This window comes from Tursiops truncatus, chromosome X, assembly GCF_011762595.2.
Source record: "Tursiops truncatus isolate mTurTru1 chromosome X, mTurTru1.mat.Y, whole genome shotgun sequence".
NCBI classification, from domain to species: domain Eukaryota; kingdom Metazoa; phylum Chordata; class Mammalia; order Artiodactyla; family Delphinidae; genus Tursiops; species Tursiops truncatus.
The window spans coordinates 97,755,654-97,782,355 of record NC_047055.1 but is presented as its reverse complement, the minus strand read 5'-3'; the positions used below and the strand labels follow the sequence as shown (position 1 = coordinate 97,782,355).

The window sequence follows — 26,702 nt, the reverse complement described above, 5'->3', positions numbered from 1 at the left end:
CATATCTTTGAAAACATAGCTGATTTTCTCTGATCAGAGAAACTGACAAGGATCACAGGAATCTGGTCAATTTCTCTTAGCAGTCAGCTCCAAGTGTTAAAGACTTTGAAAGACACGATTACCAATTTCCTACAGAAGCTCTTCACACCACGATAAGAGAGTGGAGGTGGAAGTTGAGAAAGAAGTGGTGAGAGGAGCAAAATGAGTGAAAGACTGAAAATAGCAGTGCTACAGAAAAGATGGGAAATAATAGCGCAAAGGAAACAAAGGCTAAGGTGAATTTATAATGTGGAAGGATATGTCCTACATCCTTTGTGTTGCTTTACTTTTGCTAGCTAAAATGTTTCAGAACCTGTTGTGGCATCCAACCTCAATTTGATTAGCATTATCTTAAGAAAGGGCTAAGTACCCAGGAAACGAGAAAATTTACAGCATGAAATATATAGTGGAAAATGATAGCAACAGGATGTTTTTTAATATATGGCAGGCATAAAATTAGTAACAGTAGATTAGGGATGGGCTGTTCCTAGTGGTTATGTTGAGAAAATGTGTAGGATGGCCAACAATTTAAGTGGACATGATATGAAAAGGTTAATTCAGTTTGAGTGTAGAGGGGGAGTCTGAGTGTTTAGAGAAGATACATGGGTGACAGCTGATAAATATGTGGCTGAGCAGATAATGAATCACTGTTGAGAAAGGAACATTTAAAGAGGGTATAATAAAGGGTCTTTCCTTTCATTATTAAATGAAAATTGTTCTGTTCACAAAGGTTTTTAATTTCTGTAATGCAAGACAGACCTGAAGTATATTTGCCACTTAAATTTAGGTCAGCATATAATCTTCTGGGCATAAAAAGAAATATATACTTTTGTGCATCTCTGAAACCAATTTGGGAATTTCACATTGAGAGGGGCTCCTGGGAACACCATATGCTATATAAAATTTTCAAACTCAAAAAAGAACCCCATAAGGGACTTCCCTGGTGGTCCAGTGGTTAAGAGTCTGTGCTTCCACTGCAGGGGACATGGGTTCAATCCCTGGTCGGGGAACTAAGATATCCTGCATGCTGTGTGGCTTGGCCCAAAAAACCCCAAAATACCAAAAAACCAAAAAAAAAAACCCCATAGCTGATAGTTAATTTCTTAACATAATTTTTAGCCCTCTACATTTCTGGATTTCTTGAGCACTTGTAAGTTCCAAATTACTAAAAAGTGAATGTAGGGAATGTGGGGGACACTGGAGAACTATGACTTCCACAGGCTGGTCAAATAGCCTTTGAGTATTTGGAAGTGTGGTAAGATTATTCTTTTCTTTTAATACCAGCTTTATTGGAGCATAATTCACACACCATAAAATTTACACATTTAAAGTATACAATTCAGTGGTAATTAGTATATTCACAGAATTGTGTGGCTATCAGCACGAATTCCACAACATTCTCATCACTCCAAAAAGAAACACAATGTCCATTAGTGGTCACTCCGCTTGCTCCCCATTTCTTAGCCCCTGGTAACCACTAATCTATTTTCTATCCCTCTAAATTCCCCTGTTCTTGACATGGCATATAAATACAATCATATAATATGTGGACTTTGGTTTCTTTGATTTAGCATAATATCTTCAATATTCGTCAATGTTGAAATAGGTATCATTACCTCATTCCTTTTTATGGCCAAATTATATTCCATGGTATGGCTATACTACCTTTTGTTTATCCATTCATCAGTTGATGGCCATTTGCATTTGTTCCACCTTTTGGCTGTTGTGAAGAATGCTGCTATAAACATTCATATAGAAGTTTTTGTATGGGTAAGTTTCCTTATGTATGTATGTACGTAGTTTTTACTATAGAAAAAGTTACGTAATAAAACAAAAGGAAACGTTAGAACTTCTAATACAGATCAAGGTGCTCTGAAGGGATGTGGCAGTAAATATATAGATTATAATTGCCCCACACTTCCCCAGTCTTATCCTCAACATTTTTTTTTTTTTGTCCTCAGCTTTATTGAGGTATAATTGACAAATAGGAATTGTATATATTTAAGGTGTACAACTGTTTGGATATATGTGTACATTGTGTAATCATCACCACAATCAAGCTAACTAACATATTCATCACCTCACATTGTTACAGTTTGTTTTTAACCTCTTACCAAATTGCAGGTATACAATATAGTATTGTTAACTATAGTCATCATGCTCTACATTAGATCTGCAAAATTTACTCATCTATTTTTTTTTTTCTTTTTTTTTTTCCGGTACGCGGGCCTCTCACTGTTGTGGCCTCTCCCGTTGCGGAGCACAGGCTCCGGACACACAGGCCCAGCGGCCCTGGCTCACCGGCCCAGCCGCTCTGCGGCATGTGGGATCTTCCCAGACCGGGGAATGAACCCGTGTCCCCTGTATCAGCAGGCGGACTCTCAACCACTGCGCCACCAGGGAAGGCCTACTCATCTTGAGTAACTGAAACTTTGTACTCTTTTGACCAACATCTCCCAATTTCCACCCCCTCCCTGCCCCGGCAGCCACCATTCTACTCTCTCCTTCCATGAGTTTGACTATTTTAGATTCCATGTATATGCCACATATAAAATTCATGTACTATTTGTCTTTCTGTGTCTGGCTTGTTTCACTGAGCATAATATCCTCCAGGTTCATCCATGTTGTCACAAATGGCAGGATTTCCTTCTTTTTTAAGGCGGAATATTCCATTGTGTGTGTACTATATTATTTGTATTCATTAATTGGTGAACATTGAGATTGTTTTTGACTCTTGGCTATGGCAAATAATGCTGCAATGAACATGAGAATGCAGATAACATCTTGGAGATACTGATTTCATTTCCTGTGGTTATATACTCAAAAGGGGGATTGCTGGATCATAAGGTAGTTCTATTTCTAATCTTTTGAGGAGCCTTCATACTATTTTCCCTAATTGCTGTATCAGTTTACATTCCCAATAACAGAAAATAAGAGGTTCCCTTTTCTCCATAATCTCACCAACCTTTGTTATCTTACTTTTTCGATAAATGACCATTTCAACAGGTGTGAAGTAATAGCTCATTGAGGTTTTGATTTGCATTTCCCTGATGCTTAGTAATGTTGAGCACCTTTTCATATACTGTTTGTCATTCTTATGTCTTCTTCAGAGAAATGTCTATTCAGGTCCTCTGCCCATTTTTTTTTTAGTGGATTTTTTTTTAACATCTTTATTGGAGTATAATTGCTTTACAATAGTGTGTTAGTTTCTGCTTTATAACAAAGTGAATCAGCTATACATATACACATACCCCATATCTCTTCGCTCTTGCATCTCCCTCCTACCCTCCCTATCCCACCTAGGTGGTCACAAACAACCAAGCTGATCTCCCTGTGCTATGCGGCTGCTTCCCACTAGCTATCGATTTTATATTTGGTTTTACTATATTTACGTTTGGTAGTGTATATATGTCCATGCCACGCTCTCACTTTGTCCCAGATTACCCTTCCCCATCCCTGTGTCCTCAAGTCCATTCTGTAGTAGGTCTGCGTCTTTATTCCCATCCTGACCCTAGGTTCTTCATAACCATTTTATTTTATTTTATTTTATTTTCATTCCATATATATGTGTTAGCCTACGGTATTTGTTTTGCTCTTTCTGACTTACTTCACTCTGTATGACAGTCTCTAGGTCCATCCACCTCACTACAGATAACTCAATTTCGTTTCTTTTCATGGCTCAGTAATATTCTATTGTATATATGTGCCACATCTTCTTTATCCATTCATGTGTCGATAGACACTTAGGTTGCTTCCATGTCCTTGCTATAGTAAACAGAGCTGCAATGAACGCTGTGGTCCATGGCTCTTTTTGAATTATGGTTTTCTTCAGTGATCACTTCGTTATTAGGTAGTGTATTATTTAGCCTCCATGTGTTTCTATTTTTTACAGATCTTTTCCTGTAATTGATATCTAGTCTCATAGCGTTGTGGTCGGAAAAGATACTTTATACATTTTCAGTTTTCTTAAATTTACCAAGGCTTGATTCGTGACCCAAGATACGATCTATCCTGGAGAATGTTCCATGAGCACCTGAGAAAAATGTGTATTCTGTTGTATTTGGATGGAATGTCCTATAAATATCAATTAAGTCCATCTTGTTTAATGTATCATTTAAAGCTTGTGTTTCCTTATTTATTTTCATTTTGGATGATCTGTCCATTGGTGAAAGTGGGGTGTTAACGTCCCTTACTATGAACGTATTACTGTCGATTTCCCCTTTTATGGCTGTTAGTATTTGCCTTATGTATTGAGGTGCTCCTATGTTGGGTGCCTAAATATTTTACAATTGTTATATCTTCTTCTTGGATCGATCCCTTGATCATTATGTAGTGTCCTTCTTTGTCTCTTCTAATAGTCTTTATTTTAAACTATTTTGTCTGATATGAGAATTGCTACTCCAGCTTTCTTTTGGTTTCCATTTGCATGGAATATCTTTTTCCATCCCCTTACTTTCAGTCTATGTATCTCTAGGTCTGAAGTGGGTCTCTTGTAGACAGCATATATATGGGTCTTGTTTTTGTATCCATTCAGCCAATCTGTGTCTTTTGGTGGGAGCATTTAGTCCATTTATATTTAAGGTAATTATCGATATGTATGTTCCTATTCCCATTTTCTTAATTGTTTTGTGTTCGTTATTGTAGGTCTTTTCCTTCTCTTGTGTTTCTTGCCTGGAGAAGTTCCTTTAGCATTTGTTGTAAAGCTGGTTTGGTGGTGCTGAACTCTCTCAGCTTTTGCTTGTCTGTAAAGGTTTTAATTTCTCCATCAAATCTGAATGAGATCCTTGCTGGGTAGAGTAATCTTGGTTGCAGGTTTTTCTCCTTTATCACTTTAAATATGTCCTGCCAGTCCCTTCTGGCTTGCAGAGTTTCTGCTGAAAGATCAGCTGTTAACCTTCTGGGGATTCCCTTGTGTGTTATTCGTTGTTTTTCCCTTGCTTTTAATATGCTTTCTTTGTATTTAATTTTTGACAGTTTGATTAATATGTATCTTGGTGTATTTCTCCTTGGATTTATCCTGTATGGGACTCTCTGTGCTTCCTGGACTTGATTAACTATTTCCTTTCCCATATTAGGGAAGTTTTCAACTATAATCTCTTCAAATATTTTCTCAGTCCCTTTCTTTTTCTCTTCTTCTTCTGGGCCCCATATAATTTGAATGCTGGTGCATTTAATGTTGTCCCAGAGGTCTCTGAGACTGTCCTCAGTTCTTTTCTTTCTTTTTTCTTTATTCTGCTCTGCAGTAGTTATTTCCACTATTTTATCTTCCAGGTCACTTATCCGTTCTTCTGCCTCAGTTATTCTGCTATTGATCCCATCTAGAGTCTTTTTCATTTCATTTATTGTGTTGTTCATCATTGTTTGTTTCATCTTTAGTTCTTCTAGGTCCTTGTTAAATGTTTCTTGCATTTTGTCCATTCTGTTTCCAAGATTTTGGATCATCTTTACTATCATTATTCTGAATTCTTTTTCATGTAGACTGCCTATTTCCTCTTCATTTGTTAGGTCTCGTGCGTTTTTATCTTGCTTCTTTATCTGCTGTGTGTTTTTCTGTCTTCTCATTTTGCTTAACTTACTGTGTTTGGGGTCTCCTTTTTGCAGGCTGCAGGTTCGTAGTTCCCGTTGTTTTTGATGTCTGTCCCCAGTGGCTAAGGTTGGTTCAGTGGGTTATGTAGGCTTCCTAGTGTAGGGGACTAGTGCCTGTGTTGTGGTGGATGAGGCTGGATCTTGTCTCTCTAGTGGGAAGGTCCACGTCTGGTGGTATGTTTTGGGGTGTCTGTGGACTTATTATGATTTTAGGCAGCCGCTCTGCTAATGGGTGTGGTTGTGTTCCTGTTTTGCTAGTTGTTTGGCATAGGGTGTCCAGCACTGTAGCTTGCTGGTCATTGAGTGAAGCTGGGTGCTGGTGTTGAGATGGAGATCTCTGGGAGATTTTCGCCGTTTGATATTATGTGGAGCCTGGAGGTCTCTTGTTGACCAGTGTCCTGAAGTTGGCTCTCCCACCTCAAAGGCACAGCACTGACTCCTGGCTGCAGCACCAAGAGCCTTTCATTCACACGGCTCAGAATAAAAGGGAGAAAAAGTAGAGAGAGAATTAGTAGAAGTAGGAAGAAAGAAAGAAAGAAAGGAAGGAAGGAAGGAAGAAGGTAAAGTATAATAAAGTTATTAAAATTAAAATTAATTATTAAGAAAAAAATTTAAAAAAAAATGGACAGATAGAACCCTAGGACAGATGGTGGAAGCAAAGCTATACAGACAAAATCTCACACAGAAGCATACACATACACACTCACCAAAAGAGGAAAAGGGGAAGAAATCATAAATATTGCTCTCGAAGTCCACCTCCTCAATTTGGGATGATTCGTTGTCTATCCATGTATTCCACAGATGTAGGGTACATCAAGTTGATTGTGGAGATTTAATCCGCTGCTTCTGAGGCTGCTGGGAGAGATTTCCCTTTCTCTTCTTTGTTCTCACAGTTCACAGGGGCTCAGATTTGGATTTGGCCCCGCCTCCGCGTGTAGGTCGCCGGAGGGCGTCTGTTTTTTGCTCAGACAGGATGCGGTTAAAGGAGCCGCTGATTCGGGGGCTCTGGCGCACTCAGGCCGGGGGGCGGGAGGGGCACGGAGTGCGGGGCGAGCCTGTGGCGGCAGAGGCTGGCGTGACGTTGCACCAGCCTGAGGCCCGCCGTGCGTTCTCTAGGGGAAGTTGTTCCTAGATCCCGGGACCCTGGCAGTGGCGGGTTGCACAGGCTCCCCGGAAGAGGGGTGTGGATAGTGACCTGTGCTCACACACAGGCCCCTTGGTGGCGGCAGCAGAAGCCTTAGCGTCTCCCGCCCGTCTCTGGGGTCCGCGCTTTTAGCCGCGGCTCGCGCCGTCTCTGGGGTCCGCGTTTGTAGCCGCGGCTCACGCCCATCTCTGGAGTTCTTTTAAGCAGCGCTCTTAAACTCCTCTCCCTCTCCTCGCGCACCAGGAAACAAAGAGGGAAGATAAAGCCTCTTGCCTCTTCGGCAGCTGCAGACCTTTTCCTGGACTCCCTCCCGGCTAGTCATGGTGCACTAACCTCTTCAGGCTGTGTTCGCACAGCCAACCCCAGTCCTCTCCCTGCGCTCCGACCAAAGCCTGAGCCTCAGCTCGCAACCCGGCCCCCTCCGGCGGGTGAGCAGACAAGCCTCTCGGGCTGGTGAGTGCCGGTCGGCACCGATCCTCTGTGCGGGAATCTCCCCGCTTTGCCCTCCGCACCCCTGTTGCTGTGCTCTCCTCCGCGGCTTCGAAGCTCCCCCGTCCGCCTCCCGCAGTCTCCGCCCGCGAAGGGGCTTCCTAGTGTGTGGAATCCTTTCCTCCTTCACAGCTCCCTCCCACTGGTGCAGGTCCCGTCTCCATTGTTTTGTCTCTGTTTTTTCTTTTTTTCTTTTGCCCTACCCAGGTACGTGGGGAGTTTCTTGCCTTTGGGGACGTCTGAGGTCTTCTGCCAGCCTTCAGTAGGTGTTCTGTAGGAGTTGCTCCACGTATAGATGTATTTCTGGTGTATCTGTGGGGAGGAAGGTGATCTCTGCGTTACTCTTCCGCCATCTTCCCCTCCGCCTGATAAAGAGAAATTTTATATCAGAGGATAAGTTCCTGATAGTTCATGAGTTTCAACATAGTTCTGGAGCACGTTTATCTCGCACCATCTAGAAAGGCGATATGTAGTACGGAAGAGCATGAGATTCCTGAACCAGACACCTGGTCTTTCACTCCCAGCGCTACCATTTACTAGTTGTGTAATCTTGGGTAAAATCCGTAACCTCTTTGTGCCTCTTTTCTTATCTGTAAAATTGTGATGATAATAATACCTAATTATAAGATTATTTTGAGAATTAAGTGTAGGGCATTCAGCACGGTGCCCACGAATTCATAATCGTTATATATGTGTTAACTATTATTTTATTATCAAAGCATTTTGCTGAGTTTTCATTGAAGGATTAATTGACATTTAATACAGGAAGAATATGGGCCCTATAGATAACCTTAACACTTAAAAACTACAATGTAGAAATCCTAACCTTCTGAGAGGGAATCTGTCACATCTGTAGTCCCTAAAGCACTATCAGATGATTTCCATTAATATTAATTAGGTCAATAAAAAGTATTAATGTTTAAATACAAGCCATGGTTATCAGAAAAAATTATTAGCCTTAATACTTCACTCCCCATTTGTATAGGATAAATGAGGTAATTCAAAAGAGAGAGATTTTATTTTTTATCATTAGTAAATAGCTAAGCAGTGAAGAACTGAGGAACTCAGCTTTGACCACATCTTGGACTAAGTGAGATTTAAGGATTGTTTGGTATCCAAGGATACGTCTTTTTTTTTTTTTTTTTTTTTTTTTTTTTTTGCGGTACGCGGGCCTCTCACCGCTGCGGCCTCTCCCGTTGCGGAGCACAGGCTCCAGACGCGCAGGCTCAGCGGCCATGGCTCACGGGCCCAGCCGCTCCGCGGCATGTGGGATCCCCCCAGACCGGGGCATGAACCCGTGTCCCCTGCATCGGCAGGCGGACTCCCAACCACTGCGCCACCAGGGAAGCCCCAAGGATACCTCTTAATGTAATTTCTATAAATCTGAGAAGAAAAGAGATTGTGATGATCTCATTAGAGAGTAATATGTGGAAGAAGGACCGGAATACATTGGAAATGCTGCCTAATCAAAGCGTTGTTTTCATGTATATTTTATAGTTTTTAAGTGATTTTTTTAGCTTAATGTTTTCTAGCTGGAACATTTTATGTCATAATTACTAGTCTCATCAGAGATTTCATTTTTATTTATACAGATATGTGGAATCTATGATTAGATGTGTGCATTTAGGCCAGTTGGACCTCCTTTATTTTACATCAATGTACTTTTGGAATTTGGAATTCTCCTTTTTCAAGTATAATGCATATATATCTGGCACAGCTTCCTGCTTGACTCTATTGTTGTGCCTTATGTAAAATGACATTTAGTTTGCTTCTCATTGATTAGAATCAATAACATAAGTCATAATTATGTCCTGGAATAATATGCATTTCTAGTCTGGCTGCACTGTAGGTGGTGGGATATGGCCTGGGAAGCTAATCATCCTTTATCATTTCTTTCCACTTGTGAAAGGGCACCCAGAACGCTAAACAATCAACTTCGTAACTGAATATATAGGATAAAGTTGTTTATAAATTGGGGTCTCTTGTACTAAGGGGAAATATTGAGACCACTCTTTTTGCAAAACATAAATGGAGAACTAAGGCAAAGATAATTCAATCAGAATTTATGTCATCACCTCAAGATTTCAAGCCAAACCACAAGACTAGTACACTGAAATGTGTATATGTGTTGTGATGTCAATGTCCAATTCAAGTTAACTCTACATTTTATTGATCTGATGAGCACATTTGTTTGCTAAAGCCAAAAGACAATGCAGGTTCCCTGTCAGACTGTTATGATTGAGAGACCCCCTAAATTGTTTGGACTTATTGGCTTAATTATTCCACATTTGGGAATCCATGGAAGGGTCTCTGTTCTGGAACACTGATGCATGTGAGACTGTTGTGACTGTTCTCTCCTTTGCAAAATATTCTACTGCCTTGGCTTCTGTATTAGTCAACATAAGCTAGGTTATGTTAGAGTGTCAAATTAATCCTGAAATCTCAGTGTTTTACCATAACAAAGGTTTATTTCTCAACCACACTACATGTTCAATGGGTATGGGGGAGGGAGGGGCATTTGGGGGTTTTCTCTGGGGCTTACCTATTCACTGAGGCAGGGGAGAGTGGGCAGAGAGTCTCTAAAGGGCTCTTCTCTGATTCAGCCAAACCCATCACTTCTTCTCCCATTTCATTGGCTGAAACCAGTCATAAATCCTCAGTTAGCCTCAAGGGGTCTGAAAAATGGAGCTCTCCATGTGCCTGAGAAGAAGGAATATAGAATTGGGTTTGGCGAGCACAGCCCTGTCTGCTACAGTTTTTAAGACACTGCCCTGTCCTGGTTCTTCTATCTCTCAACCTGTTTTTTCTCTGCCTCCTCAATGGACTTCTTTTCCGTCACCCCTTGGGGAACTGGTGCTCCCCAAGTTACCATATCCGGTCCACTATTTTTTTTCTCCCCACATCTATCCCCAGGTACCTTCATCCACTCCTCCAGTTCTAACTGCAGACTATCTGCTGCTAACTTCCAGATCTATTATCCCAAGTCCTGACCTACCCACAAAGCTTTAAACATAAATCCAATAATGACTGATTCAAGGATGTCTCAAACTCAATGTGAAAAAATATAAACACATGATTTTTTTTCCAAACCTCATTCGTCCTCTTCCTGTATTCTTTGTCCCAGTTAGTGGCAGCATCGTATTTCCAAGTCTAGATTCCTCCCTATTATTCCCACCTCTTAATTTTGTACACCATCTTAGCTAGGCTGTGCTGCACAGTTGTTTAGTCAGTTATCAGTCTAGATGTCCACTGTGAAGGTATTTTTTAGATGCGATTAATAGTTACATCTGTAGGCTCTGAGTAAAGCAGATTGCCACCCATAGTGTGACTGGGCCTCGTGCAATCAGTTGAAGGCCCCAAGAACAAGGACTGAGGTTTCCTGAAGGAATTCAGCCTCAAGAGTGCAACACAGGGACTTCCCTGGTGGTCCAGTGGCTAAGACTCCGTGCTCCCAATTCCGGGGGCCCTGGTTCGATCCCTGGTCTGGGAACTAGATCCCACATGCATGCTGCAACTAAGAGTTCCCATGCCGCGACTAAAGATCCCGCATGCCACAACGAGGACCCGGTGCAGCCAAAATAAATATATAAATATTTAAAAAAAAAAAAAAAAAAGACTGCAACACAGAAACCCTGCCTGAGTTTCCAGTATGCCTGCCCTGCTATACAGACCTTGGACTCAAGACTGTAACATCTGAGTTTCTAACCTACTGGCTTGCTCTATGAATTTCAGCGCCCCGACTTCCCCCAGCTAGGGCCTCAGGGAGGTGAGGGCTTTGTTCGGAGGCTGGAGGACTCGGGACCATAGAGGGAGGGGTCCCAGGCTCTGATAGACGGCACCAGCAGGACGCAGGGACCGCTGACCCCTGACCCCTGACTAGTGGGAGTCCCCGCAGAGTCCCGCCCCTGCCGTCAGCCCTCGGAGACCCCACGCCGCGCCGGATGCGGCTCCCCCGGATTTCCGCTTCGGAAGTGAGGAGCCCGACCGGGAGCCGCGGCGTTTGTTCGTCCGAGCGTGGGTTTTCAGGACTTGTCCGGAGCCACGGTGAGGACCTGAATGTAGCCTGAAGGGACCTTCCCTCCCCCCTCCCCGCATAACAAAGGTGACCCACCTGCATCCCACCCCTGCGATCTTGTTCTTCGAGGCCCCAGCCGAGCTATCGGGCTGAATTCGGCCTAGGATGTCTCAGGCAGAAGGCCTTGGTCTGTGAGAGTAGCGCTGATTCTACAAATGGAGAAGATCTAAGTCCTAGATGAGGGCCCTGAGTGCTAGTGAGCAGACCTCGACCCCCAAAGCGGGCCACAGGAGGCCCTAGCAAGGTAGACAGATGTTGAGTGACCTAAATTCCCCTCTAGTGACGAAGGGAAATGAGGGCTACCTCATGGCTCCCAAACTCAGGAGAGGAGGCTCCGGGCGGAGCTGGCAGGCTGTGGTGCCCCCTCATCTCCTCTGGAGATGGTCTCAGGGAGATGAGAGCCTTGGTCTAATGGAATAAGCCCAATTCCGCAAAGGGAGCTAGTCCTCAACAGCATTCATGGTTGTGACACCGAGTGAGGATGGGGGCCCCTCCCACAAGAAACGGGGCAGCATAAAGCACCAGCCCTGTTTTCAGGCTTGGGAGAATTGGGTATTTTGACATGAGTTGCATTCACTTATTCCCAGGACATCTCAGGGAGGTGAGAGACCAGGTCAAAGGGGGCAGCCTCGGGTTGGCAAGGGAGGATTTCAGGTTATGCCAGGTGTCATGGTGAGAACCTTGAGGACTGTGGGAATGTCCCACATGAAAGCATTCAGGCCACAAAGAATCCTCACTATTAGCATCCCTGGGAGACCTCAAGCATAGATGTCAGGCAGAAATGCCCATCAGTTCCCACTACAGGCTAACAGGGAAATAAGGGTCTTGGTCTGAGGAGAGTGGTCCCATGTCAGCAGAGGGAGAAATCTTAGACCCTATCAGGAGGCACATTTAGACCTTGAATTGGGATCTTGTGTGGGACCACAAGGACTTCAGCCTGCCTGCAACAGCTTTCATTCTTGGGAGACCACGTTTAGTTAGATACGGTCATCTTCGCTTCCTCCTATTGGGACACAGGGTGGTTTGGCTCTTACTATCATATAGGCATCAATTCAGGCAAAAGTTGAGCTTCTCTACCAGGAGCCCAATTGAGAAACCTGAGTTAGGACTCAAAGTGTCCAGCCCAACCCTTGGATTTCAGCCCAAGAAATCTCTGGGAAGGACTGTCAGGTAGAGCGTCTGCTTCACTTCTTTATATCACGTCTAAGAGAGGTGAGGTCCTTAGTCTGAAGGTGCATCCACCAGTCAGCAAATGGAGAGTAGTGGTTCCAAGCCTTTAAAGGAGCCAAGGTGAGGACCTTGAATGATGATCGCAACGAACTCAGGATAGAAAGGACCCTACTGAACTCGCAGCTCTGGTGTCCCCTGGCAGGGAGGTGGACTGAGGCACCCCTTCACTTCCTTCTCCTGGATCGCAGGGAGGTTTGAGGTGTCAGCTTAAGAGTAGCAGCGGGGAGGGTGCCCAGGCTCTGCAGAGACCTGACATGATAATATTGAAGATGAACCGAGAGGACCCCACTGCCAGCACCTGTTGTCACCTGAGTAAATCCAAGGCAGGGCTGATAGGATGTAGAGTAAAACTCTAAGGCCTCTGTGTTTCCTCTATGGGATTCTGGGAGGACAGGCTGACCGGGAAAACAGGAACCTTGTGGGTTCCCAGAGCAGTGCCCTCAAGGAAACTTGCAGAGGCAGCCTTTGATAAAGCCAAGGTGGAATCTCCCTACTTTAAGGTGCTCACGTCATCTCATTCTCCAGCTTCCAGGTGTCCAAATCACCTGTCATTGGCCCACACTCCTGTCTGCTGTCCCTGACCACAGCCACCATGCCTCGTGGTCAGAAGAGTAAGGTCCGTGCTCGTGAGGAACGCCGCCGTAACAGAGATGAGACCCAAGGTCTTAATGCTCAGGCCACCACAGCAGGAGTAGAAGAGACCACTTCCTCACCCGTTTCTGTTTCTCAGGGTACTCCCCCGAGCTCCGCTGCTGCTGGCACTCGCCAGGAGCCTCAGGGAGCCCCAGCCACTAGCTCTCGTGATGCAGGGGTTTCATGCCCAGGATATGATGTACGTGCCAAGGGCCAAGTTGAAGAAAGTGAAAATTCCTCCCAGGCCTCAACCTCCAGTGATCCTGGAAAGGATCTTGTAACCAGGAAGGCAGGGATGTTGGTGCAGTTCATGCTGTATAAATATAAGATAAAGGAGCCCATTAAAAAGGGAGAAAAGCTGAAGATTGTCAACAAAAGGTATAGGGAGCACTTCCCCGAGATCCCCAGGAGAGCCTCCGAGTGCATGGAGCTGGTCTTTGGCCTAGAATTGAAGGAAGTCAAGCCCAACAGTCATTCCTATGCCCTTGTCAGCAAACTAGATCTCACTGATGATGGGCGTCGGAGCAGTGGCGGGCGGTTTCGGAAGAATGGGCCCCTGATGCCTGTCCTCCGTGTGATCTTCTTGCATGGCGACCGCACCTCTGAGGAGGAGATCTGGGAATTCCTGAATGTTTTGGGTGTTTTTGATGGAAGGAGGCACTTCATCTTGGTGGAGCCCAGGAAGCTTATCACAGAAGATTTGGTGCAGGAAAGGTGCCTGGAGTACCGCCAGGTGCCCAGCAGCGATCCGCCATGCTCTGAGTTCCTGTGGGGCCCGAGAGCCCGCGCTGAAACCAGCAAGATGAAAGTGCTGGAGGTTCTGGATGCGGAACCAGAACCGTATCTCCATGGATCTGGAGATCCACAATACGGTCCCCACTGCCTTCCCACCCCACAATGAAGAGGCTTTGAGAGATGAGGGAGAGAGAGCCCGAGCCAGGGCTGCAGCCAGGGCTGGCACTACTGCCACAGCCTTGCGCGTTCCAGGGCCACATCCAGCCTCTCCTCACACCCCTAGTGAGGTCTGAAGCCCACCCATTCTTCACTTTGTGGTTGGAAAAGCCTGTTAACCAGTGTTCCTGATATGCTTAAATAACTTGTTGACTTTTTTCCTGCATTTTTAATTGGTGTTCCTTTCAACAGAAAGTTTATTTAGATTCAGAATTATAAGTATATGAATGACATGGATCACACACTTATTGCTGCTTGTCAGATTTAGGAGTAAGAATTCTGTTGTTTGAAATACAAATTGGAAATCCTTAAATCACTTTTGTGGTCCAGAACAAGAATAACATCACTTTAGGATAAGAATATCCTCAGAAACATGAAAGAACACCACGCTAAAATAGGATCAGAAGATAGCTAGGTAGCTAGATGGAGAGATAAGATAGATAAGACAGATAGAGAGCTAAAGTCAAAGTTGATCAATTCTTGGTTTGCCTTACTCCATTTAGTCTTTCTTTTGTAAATTTAAAGGATATATACTGGATTTGCTTATGGTTTTCAAGAATGTTTGAGAATACAAATTATAGCAAATGATTTGTTCATGACTCTTATTTTACACAAACATTAACTGAGCATCTGCTCTTAAGAAGTCTCTGTGCTCGTACTGGGGATGTTTAATCAAAAAAGTCCTAGCCTCTGCCCATGCAATTACAGTTTCTCAGAGAAGCTATTATTGTATGGAAAAGGGTGAGATACTCTCTACTTCAAGAAGAGCAAGTAAAAAAGCAGGGTAAAGAGAGGGTGGAGAGAACATATTCCTTAGTTTTCATTGTTAAAAGCAGAATTTTGGCTGATTGGGAGGATTTTTTCCGGCTAGAATGCTGCATATTCTCTGACATATCTTAGATGTAAAAAAAAAAAAATCCCAGCTGGATTGATGGTAACGTCTGAGGTCAAGATAATCATAGTAATAACCGCCATTCCCTAGTGTCTCAATACAAGACAGGCACAGTGACAGCTGCTTTCCATACATTACATATATTCCACCAGTCCTACAAGACAGGTCTTATCAAACTCACTTCACAGTGAAGATCCTGAGGCTCATAGAGTTAGAGTTTGGTCATGTGCCAAAATTCATAAGGCTAGTAAATGACAGGTGTGGGACTAGACTTCTGGTCTAAATTACTGTAGAGCTCGTACTGGTCTATTCCTCCTACCCTGAGACACATCCTGTGTCTTTTATTTCAGTTGTTTTCTCAGTACTTCAAACTTTGTCTTAGGTGATAAAAAGAGTGGCCTTGTGCTCAAACTACTGGATTGGAATACGTAGCCAGAGCAGTAAGAATACCAAAATACTTGAGAGGTATAAATAAATAAATAAATGAAAGAGACAATACTCGGTGACAGTATAAGCATCTACATTTGCGATGTTAGATAACCTCAAAAGACTAGGGGCTCTCAAAATCATCCTCACAGTCTCTTCCCTGTAGAAAGTAAATCTATCAGAACAGAAGTGACGTGGGAATCTTCATCTGGCTGATGAGATAGAATAGATCAGTGTACTTTTTTTCCCTGACAGGCTACCACCACCTGTTCTGGGACTCCTGCCTTGTGCTACAGCTTCCCCATCTCACATTACTCCTGGGCCAGGGACCCATTCTCTGTAAGGTTTGCAGAGCGAAAACTGCTCAAGAGTTTGCAGAGATGTGGAATTTCCTAAGCAGGCTTTAATCCAAGAGATAGAAAGCAAGATGAGGGCCCCGTGTAGGAGGACTGAGGAGACCAAAGCCCAGAATATTGGGGGGTGGTCATTGGGACACCAGTCCTGTCTGCTATCAGACACAGAGGGTCTCAGGCAGACCTGTTAGGCTAACCATACCCTCACTTATTCTTCAGGCTTCTTGGGGCCATAAGAAATTTGTCTAAGGGCAGAGTTCTCAGGTTGGTAGAGGAGAGAGTGTGAGTCTCTCACAGAAATGACAGTGATAAACCTGAATAAAGACCCAGCCAGAACAGTAGGATCCCATAAAGTCCCATCCCTTTTGGCAGCCCCTTGAGGTCCAGAACAGTCCTGGCTGCTTGTGACTAACACTTTCAACTCAGGTCGTGGGAAGGTGGGGACTCTGGGGATCAGCAGAGCCCTCAGCCTTAGATCAGCAGAGAATGGAGCCCCAGGAAGTGTGCAGAGTCATAGTGAAGACCCTGTCTGTGGACATGGGGACCACTCAGTCCACCACTGTCAGGGCTACACTTAGCCCCTCCTCTGCTGTTAGCCCTGGGAGGCATAGGCAAGAGCTGGCAGGGTCAAGTGCCCCCTGACTTCTGCCTGGAGGGTGTCAGGGAGGGGAGGACCTTGGTTTATAGGCTGGCTGTTCAGCAGAGAGTGGAATCCCAGGCGTGACAGTGTCAAAGTAAAAGTCCTGTATGAGGAGTGTGGCAACCAACTACCCCGTTACAGATACATCCTTAGAAAGTCCCGTGTCTGTAATTGGCCTGGGGAGGCAATAGACAGGGCTTTCAGACTAAGTTTATCCCTTATTGCCTGAAGGAGGATGGTTTCAGGGACTTAAAGTCCTTGGACTGATGGGGGAGGCCTCATTCAGCAGAGGAAGGGTACCCAGTTCCTAACAGGAGTCAACATGATGACAGTGACTGACAATGAAAGGATCTCTCCCAGAAAGAAGGGGACCACATAGAGCACTGTCCCTGTTGTCAGACCTGAGGCTATGTCACTTAGGCATGGTGACATGATGCGTCATACTCACTTCCTCCCAGAGCTCTCATGGAGGTAAGGAACCTCATTAAAAACCAGTGTGCTCAGTGGCTCTCCTTAGGATCTCAGGGAATTGTTCCCTGTACATTTTGTTGACAACCTTCAGCATGTCTGCCTCCATAATGGGCTCTTTTATATTTCTGCAGTAGGAATTGCCTGCCGATGCAGGGGACATGGGGTCTTGCCCCTGTCCAGGAAGATCCCACATGCCGCGGAGCGGCTGGGCCCGTGAGCCATGGCCGCTGAGCCTGCACATCCCGAGCCTGTGCTCCGCGACGGGAGAGGCCACAACAGTGAGAGGCCCGCGTACCGCAAAAAAAAAAAAAAAAAAAGCTCATATTTTGTTTTATTTGGGGTTGTAGTCTGAGCATAGTGCATAGTATACAGTAGGTACCTTATATTTAATCAATAAAGGCCGAAAGAAAGACTATAAATAAGGGAAAGATCGTCAATTTGTGGTTTGCCTAAATCCTTCTCATGTTTCTTCTCGTAAAAGTAGAAGTCATACACCTGGATTTGCTTAGATTATTCAGGAATGTAGGATAAATTAAATTTTAATGGATTAGGCCACATGCTTACTCCTTTTTAATTTCCCAATCATTAATTGAGAATGAGCTCTTAGGAAGGCATCATACTAGTACTGTGGATGCTTCCCCCCGCCATCCCCCAGAAAAAGCCCCCAAACAACAACCACCACAAAAACAAGATCTAGCCCCTGCCCATTGAATTTTAGAGTCTAGGAGCTGCTATTATATAAAAAGATGGTGGGATGCGCTCTACGACCTAAAGAACAAGTAAAAAGTAGGGTTAAAGAGGGCAGGCAGTTGGAGCTGAAAGCACTCAAGTGTAAATGGCCTGAGGCAAGGCAGTTTGGCGCCTTAGGAAAATGCAAAGCCTTCGGTGAGAAGTAATTTTAAGTGAGGTTGCCTGGTGGGCTAGATGAGACTGTGGGAGTGGTGAGCCGGGCCAGAGCCTCAGATGGAGGGCCTCAGAGAATCCAGAATCCACTGGGCTGGCAGTCTTTACCCTGGGTTGGGGGAGCCAGAGACCTCGCCATTAAAAGCGTACTCAATTATTCTATCTTGTGTGTAATTTGGCAAATTCTAGGCAAGTTCTAGATTTTTGTTGGTAGTTAAATAAGTGGAAATAATGGTTATTTAGAAGAAAGCGTAACTGGTAGGGAAGATACTGGTCAATGACAAAAATTCTAAGGACTTTGAGTTGTTTCCAACTAGGAAAGATTCTCCCACAAGCGCATTATGTATTATATCCTCTGGTGTGGATATTACATGATTGTCCTTGCTAGGCAGCATTTTAGTTAATTGCGATTTCTTTGTCTTGCTGTTTGGTTAATGTGCTCAAGCTCGCGGGGCTAGTGAAACAGCACGTAAAACAATTGATCAGCTTAAACTGGTTTTGCCTCCTTAAATAGGTTGCTGATTAATCAAACCTTGTGTTATTTTACAGAGACAGAACTGCACATCTCCAGGAAGCAACCCATGACCCCAGAATGACCCTGGAACCAAGATCTTCAGTCTGCAGAACTCAGAGAATAGAAATGTTGCCTGGAGAGCCCGTGACAATCCTTCAATTAAGGAAAATCTGGCCTCCAGCAGCATGAGTAGCTTATATGGACTAATTCAAGACTAGCCAATTAGCTTCCAAGTTTGAAATTACCCTGACCCCTTAAATTTCACCCAGACCGCTGGATTGAGGTGAGATTTGAGAGCCTTGTCTCCTGTGTTAGTCGGCCTTGCAGTGAAGCTCTTTTCTCAAAAACTGTTGCCATAGTGTTGGCTTCTGTGCACACAGGGCAGTGAGCCCTTGTTCAGTAAGTTTTGGCAACCCAGGTGAGATTTAGGTCTTGTGACCGCCTGCGTGAGGCACTGTAGCCCCTGGCAGAGCGTGGGCCCTCAGCACCAACCTTGCGTAGCCACCTAGACTGAATTTGTCTAGAAGGTCGGCTCTTGGGTTCCTGCTTCCCCGCCATGGCACTCCAGGCTCCTCGGGCTACTTTCACTTTTGAGAAAAGAAACAGCTCCTGGATCAGACGTCTTTTGGGTGAGTAACCTTGTTAAAATGTGCCTGTACCTAAATTGTCTAATAATCTCATCGGAATTGTGGGTTAGAGTCCTGCCTGGGGGAGTTTTTTTTGCTCGGGATAGAGTCCAGGTTAGAGTCCTAAGGCTAGGATCGTGGACTAGAGTTCCACCCTAAGAGAGTACAAAAGGTTACAGCTGCTGAGGTACTCAAAGGATTGGGTTAAAGTCCCAGGCCTTTGGATTTGTTTGCCTATGTTTGTTTAGGTCTGACTGTTATATCTGTTAGGATTGGCTAATGGGAGTTGGCTATTGGATGACTGTGGCAAAACTTTATTAAACCTGATTGATATTAATGAGGGTCCTCTGACTCAGGAGATAAAAGACCTTGCTCCTGGACTGGAAACCTTGCTTTACAGGGTGATGGGGTTTTTCACCCATGCCTAAGATGATTGCCCTGAGGTGGTGTTACACGTGTATATTCCTTTTTTGTTTTTTTGTTGCTTTATTGGAGAATAGTTGATTTACAATGTTGTGTTAGTTTCAGGTGTACAGCAAAGTGAGTCAGTTATACATATACATATATTCGTTCATTTTCAGATTCTTTTCTCATACAGATTATCACAGAATATTGAGCAGAGTCCCCTGTGCTATACAGTAGGTCCTCGTTGGTTATCTGTCTTATATATAATAGTGTGTATGTTAATCCCAAGCTCCTGATTTATCCATTCCCCCCTGCCCCACGTTTCCCCTTTGGTAACCATAAGTTTGTTTTCGATATCTGTAAGTCTTTTTCTGTTTTGTAAGTAAGTTCATTTGTGTCATTTTTAAAAATTAGATTCCACATATGAGTGATATATGATATTTGTCTTTCTGTCTGACTTATTTCACTTAGTGTGATAATCTCTAGGTTCGTCCACGTTGCTGCAGATGGCATTCTTTCTTTCTTTTTTTATGACTGAGTAATATTCCGTTTTATATATGTACCACGTAGTTTTTATCCATTCCTCTGTCGATGGACATTTAGGTTGCTTCCATGTCTTGGCTATTGCAAATAGTGCTGCAGTGAACATTGGGGTGCGTGTACCTTTGCAAATTATGGTTTTCTTTGGATATGTGCACAGGAGTGGGATTGCTGGATCACATGGTATTTTTTATTTTATTTTATTGGAGTATAGTTGATTTACAATGTGTTAGTTTTAGGTGTACAGCAAAGTGATTCAGTCACACATATACGTATATTCGTTCATTTTCAGATTCTTTTCTCATACAGATTATCACAGAATATTGAGCAGAGTCCCCTGTGCTATACAGTAGGTCCTCGTTGGTTATCTGTCTTATATATAGTAGTGGGCGTGTTAATCCCAAGCTCCTGATTTATCCATTCCCCCCCGCCCCACGTTTCCCCTTTGGTAACCATAAGTTTGTTTTCGATATCTGTAAGTCTTTTTCTGTTTTGTAAATAAGTTCATTTGTGTCATTTTGTTTTTCAACACATTTTTTTAACATCTTTATTGGAGTATAATTGCTTTACAATGGTGTATTAGTTTCTGCTTTATAACAAAGTGAACCAGCTATACATATACACATAGCCCCATATCTCTTCCCTCTTGCATGTCCCCTACATTGGCAGGCAGATTCTTAACCACTGCACCACCAGGGAAGTCCCGGAATAAAGTGTTTATCTCAGAAGGCAGTGTGATAGTATTGGCTTCTATGCATGTCAGGCAGTGAGCCCTTGCTGGGTAACACTAGTAAATGACAGGCCTGGGACTAGACTCCTGGTCTGAATTCCTCTAGATCTCACACTGTTATACTCCTCTTGGCCTAAAGCAGAGCTTGTATTCCTTGACACTCAAATGTATCTTGGGATAAAGATAAGGACTGTGTGGCTAAAGAACGGGATTGGAATCTATCCAAAGCATTGAAGAATACCTCAGTAAATGCCAGTTAGGAATAAGAAGGAGGAACAGGAATAAGGAGAAGAAACAGATGCTGCTCAGTGACAATAGGATCATCTCTATATGCAGTGTCACATAACCTCAATCAGGGGAAGCACAAAACCATCCTGGACAGCTCCTTTCCTTTAGAAGTATGCGTATATCTCGGACACTGTGGGTTGGGTTCTAGGTCACCGCAATAATGCGAATATTGCAATAAAGTAAATCGCACGAAATTTTGGGTTTCCCAGTGCTTATAAAAGTTGTTAATCCTATTGTACACTTACTAGACAGTGTCTAAAAGAAATGTACGCATCTTAATTTAAAAATACAAAACAGTGGGCTTCCCTGGTGGCGCAGTGGTTGAGAGTCCGCCTGCCAATGCAGGGGACACGGGTTTGTGCCCCGGTCCGGGAAGATCCCACATGCCACGGAGCGGCTGGGCCCGTGAGCCATGGCCACTGAGCCTGCGTGTCCGGAGCCTGTGCTCTGCAATGGGAGAGGCCACAACAGTGAGAGTCCCGCGTACCGCAAAAAACAAACAAACAAAAAAACAAAAAACAAAAACAGTTACAAGAATAACAAAGATAACTGAGCAGAGAACGATAAGAAAATAATGAAAAAGTTTAAAATATTTCAAGAATTAACAAAATGTGGCACAGGGACCCCACGTGAACACATGGTGTTGGGAAAACGGCACCCATTCACATGTTCAATGCACGGTAACCACAAACTTACAATTCATAATAAAACAGAATATCTGTGAAGCATGATTAAGTGAAATACGATAAAAAGAGGTATGCCTATAAATCAATTAAAACAAGTCACAGAAGAGGCTAATTCTGGCTATTGAAAAGGACAGATTAGCATTATTTTTCTCTGGGAGCCCACCCCTGTCCTGGACCTGCTGCCTTATGTTGCATTTTCCCCATCTCACGTCAAGTCTGGGACATGAAACTACAAGGTTTGCATTAGGTACGCTGCTCAAGAGTTTGCAGGGATGTGGCATTCCCCAGGAACCTTTTAATCCAAGAGATAGACTAAAGGAACACCCCTCCCCCGAAATGAGTGAGGACTGGAGAGACAACCACGCCAAAATATAGGTCATTCAGAGACCTGCCCAAACGTGCTCTCAGACCTAGAATGCCCAGGCAGGGCATCCTCTCTTATAAGTCTCATAGTTTTCAGTGAGGTCAAAGTCTTGGTCTAAGAACAGCCTCAGTTCAGTAGAGGGAGAAGCTCAGGTTGGAGGGTCAGGGAGGATCCGGTCCCAGGACTGGCCAGGAGTATGGTGGGGTCCCTGAGTGAGGAAAGAGGTATCACTAGACCCACAAATGAGGGGGCTTTACAGACCCCTGCCCCCATTCTTAACCACGAGAGGCCCCAGGCAGAGCCATAGGGATGAGAAGCCTCCTCATTTCTGTCTGTCTGGTCTCGGCGAGGGAAGGGCTTTGTCTATCAGGATCAGGTCCCAGTTCTGCAAGGGAAGGGGTCTTGGCCATAACCAGACAAACCAGGGTCAAGGTAAGGACCTCAGTGCTAATGAGAGCGTCTCTCTCCCAAGGAGGGAGGCTCACAGGGTGGCGCCCTTCTTGTCAGGCAGAGATGGTCAGAGCAACGCCCTGCCTTCCCCACTAGGGACTCGGGGAGGTGAGGGCTTTGTTTGGAGGCTGAAGGACTCGGGACCACAGAGGGAGGGGTCACGGGCTCTAATAGATGGCCCGGAGAGACCCGCGAGGGAGGATCATGGGACGGCTGACCTCTGAACTCCGGGATCCCATAAAGCCCTGCGCGTCCCGTCAGCCGTTGGAACCCCGCACGAGGCAGCCGCAGCCGGTAGTGGCTCCCACACTTCCGCTCCGGGGGCGGAGCCGGACGGTTGTTCACGGCGTTTGTTCGGCCGAGGGCGGATTCCCAGGACTGCTCTGCAGTCAAGGTGAGGACCTGAATGCGGACTCAAGGGATCCTTCCCCCCTCCCATAACAAAGGTTACCCCCACAAATCCCGCCTCTGTGATCGAAAGTGGAAGGTTCCTGAAAAACTGTTAGGCTGAGTTCCTCCTGGAAATTCTCAAGGGGGCAAGCCTTAATCTAAGAGAATTTCCTGATTCTGTAAATCAAGGAAACCTAGGCCCTAACTGAAGTCAAGGTGGCGGGTGGGGTGGGGGCCGGGGGTGGGGCAGGGCCTGAGCGCTAATGAGGGAGTAGAGATGGCAACAAAGCTGCACCCATGCACTCAGTTCCCGGAGCCTCCAGGCCGGGGTGGTCATATATAGCAGGCCCAGACTTCCCCCCACCCCCAGGAGCTCAAGGAGGTGAAACTTGTGGGCACAGTTCAGTAAAGGGAGGAGTCCCAGGCTCTGACAGATTCCAAGATGGGCACCCTGTATGTAGGACCTAGGGACCACCGGCTCCAAACACTGGAGTACCACAGACCCCCGCCCCTGCTGTCAGCTGTCAGAGACCCTGAGTAGTTGTGGCCGGATGTGAGTCATCCTGACTTCGGCTTCAGAGGTTCCAGGAAGTGAGAACTTTCATCTGAGGGCCATGCCTCCGGCGGCCAAGAGAAAATTTCCAGTACTGGTCTGGAGTCAAGGTGAAGACTTTGAGTGGGGAGTGAGAGGTGCCACTCGGCCCATAACAAACTGCACTAAGTCTCGCTGCTGCTGTAGGCCCTGGGAAGCCCCAAGAGAGCCATCAAACTGAGTTCTGCCTGAGATGTCTCCGGGCTGGGAGGGCCTAGGTCTAGGGAGTAACTCCATCTTGCAGATGGAGGATACCTAGGTCCTAACTGAGGTGAAGGTGAGGGCCCTAAATACTGATGAGGTGGCCTCTCCCCATTTAGGGGTGGCATCACAAAGCAGCACCCCTACACTTGTGGGAGGCTCCAGCCAGGGGTAGTCATATATGTAGGACCCTGACTTCCCCCTCTAGGGACTCAGGGAATTGAGGGCTTTGCTCTGAGGCTGGACTACCCAGGTTATTGGTGGGAGGAGTCCTAAGTCCTACACAGAGTTCGGGTCAGAGACCTGAGTGAGGACTAAGGTGAACACCGACTCTAAAATGTAGGGTCTCATAAATTCTGCACGTGTTCTAAGTAGAAACCAAGAGTATCTGTCAAGCTGAAGCACTCTTCTCATTTGTCTGGAGAGTTCAGAGATGTGAGGGTGTTGGACTAATTGAATAGCCTCAATTCTGCAGAGGGAAGAAACCCAGGGCTTTATAGGAGTCAGGGTGAGGACCCTGAAAGAACAGTGATGATACCACTCACCCACAAACAGAGGAGACAACAGGGAGTGCCCCCCTCCTTGCTTGTAGTGCTGGGTAGCCCAGGTATGGAAGTCAGGTGTATGTGAGCCCTCCTTTATTTCTTTTTTTTTTTTAAATATCTTTATTGGGGTATAATTACTTTACAATGGTGTGTTAGTTTCTGCTTTATAACGAAGTGAATCAGTTATACATATACATATGTTCCCATATCTCTTCCCTCTTGCGTCTCCCTCCCTCCCAACCTCCCTATCCCACCCCTCCAGGCGGTCACAAAGCACTGAGCGGATATCCCTGTGCTATGTGGCTGCTTCCCACCAGCTATCTACCTTACGTTTGGTAGTGTATATATGTCCATGCCTCTCTCTCGCTATGTCACAGCTCACCCTTCCCCCTCCCCATATCCTCAAGTCCGTGCTCCAGTAGGTCTGTGTCTTTATTCCCGTCTTACCCCTAGGTTCTTCATAACATGCTTTTTTTTTCTTGGATTCCATATATATGTGTTAGCATACGGTATTTGTCTTTCTCTTTCTGACTTACTTCACTCTGTATGACAGACTCTAAATCCATCCACCTCACTACAAATAACTCAATTTCATTTCTTTTTATGGCTGAGTAATATTCCATTGTATATATGTGCCACATCTTCTTTATCCATTCATCCGATGATGGACACTTAGGTTGCTTCCATGTCCTGGCTACTGTAAATAGAGCTGCAATGAACATTTTGGTACATGACTCTTTTTGAATTATGGTTTTCTCAGGGTATATGCCCAGTAGTGGGATTGCTGGGTCATATGGTAGTTCTATTTGTAGTTTTTTAAGGAACCTCCATACTGTTCTCCATAGTGGCTGAACCAATTCACATTCCCACCAGCAGTGCAGGAGTGCTGCCGTTTCTCCACACCCTCTCCAGCATTTATTGTTTCTAGATTTTTTGATGATGGCCATTCTGACTGGTGTGAGATGATATCTCATTGCAGTTTTGATTTGCATTTCTCTAATGGTTAATGATGTTGAGCATTCTTTCATGTGTTCGTTGGCAGTCTGTATATCTTCTTTGGAGAAATGTCTATTTAGGTCTTCTGCCCATTTTTGGATTGGGTTGTTTGTTTTTTTGTTATTGAGCTGCATGAGCTGCTTGTAAATTTTGGAAATTAATCCTTTGTCAGTTGCTTCATTTGCAAATACTTTCTCCCATTCTGAGGGTTGTCTTCTGGTCTTGTTTATGGTTTCCTTTGCTGCGCGAAAGCTTTGAAGTTTCATTAGGTCCCGTTTGTTTATTTTTGTTTTTATTTCCATTTCTCTAGGAGGCAGATCAAAAAGGATCTTGCTGTGATTTATGTCATAGAGTGTCCTGCCTGTGTTTTCCTCTAAGAGTTTGATAGTTTCTGACCTTACATTTAGGTCTTTAATCCATTTTGAGCTTATTTTTGTGTATGGTGTTAGGGAATGATCTAATCTCATACTTTTATATGTACCTGTCCAGTTTTCCCAGCACCATTTATTGAAGAGGCTGTCCTTTCTCCACTGTACATTCCTGCCTCCTTTATCAAAGATAAGGTGACCATATGTGCGTGGGTTTATCTCTGGGCTTTCTATCCTGTTCCATTGATGTATCTTTCTGGTTTTGTGCCAGTACCATACTGTCTTGATTACTGTAGCTTTGTAGTATAGTCTGAAGTCAGGGAGCCTGATTCCTCTAGCTCCGTTTTTCGTTCTCAAGATTGCTTTGGCTGTTTGGGGTCTTTTGTGTTTCCATACAAATTGTGAAATTTTTTGTTCTAGTTCTGTGAAAAATGCCAGTGGTAGTTGGGTAGGGATTGCATTGAATCTGTAGATTGCTTTGGGTAGTAGAGTCATTTTCACAATGTTGATTCTTCCAATCCAACAACATGGTATATCTCTCCATCTATTTGTATCATCTTTAATTTCTCTCATCAGTGTCTTATAATTTTCTGAATACAGGTCTTGTGTCTCCTTATGTAGGTTTATTCCTAGATATTTTATTCTTTTTGTTGCAGTGGTAAATGGGAGTGTTTTCTTGATTTCACTTTCAGATTTTTCATCCTTAGTGTATAGGAATGCCAAAGATTTCTGTGCATTAATTTTGTATCCTGCAACTTTACCAAATTCATTGATTATCTCTAGCAGTTTTCTGGTAGCATCTTTAGGATTCTCTATGTATAGTATCATGTCATCTGCAAACAGTGACAGCTTTACTTCTTCTTTTCCAATTTGGATTCCTTTTATTTCCTTTTCTTCTCTGTGGCTAAAACTTCCAAAATTATATTGAATAAGAGTGGTGAGAGTGGGGAACCTTGTCTTCTTCCTGATCTTAGTGGAAATGCTTTCAGTTTTTCACCATTGAGGATGATGTTGGCTGTGGGTTTGTCATATATGGCCTTTATTATGTTGAGGAAAGTTCCCTCTATGCCTACTTTCTGCAGGGTTTTTATCATAAATGGGTGTTGAATTATGTCAGAAGCTTTCTCTGCATTTATTGAGATGATCATATGGTTTTTCTCCTTCAATTTGTTAAT

General features: G+C 44.4%; 1 protein-coding gene and 1 pseudogene across 1 annotated transcript in view; both read left to right on the top strand.

Moving 5' to 3' along the window:
* Positions 1-26,702, top strand: part of CFAP47 (cilia and flagella associated protein 47) — a 516,906-nt gene that overhangs the window by 19,785 nt on the left and 470,419 nt on the right.
* On the top strand, positions 12,778-14,367 carry LOC117310313 (melanoma-associated antigen B4-like; annotated as a pseudogene).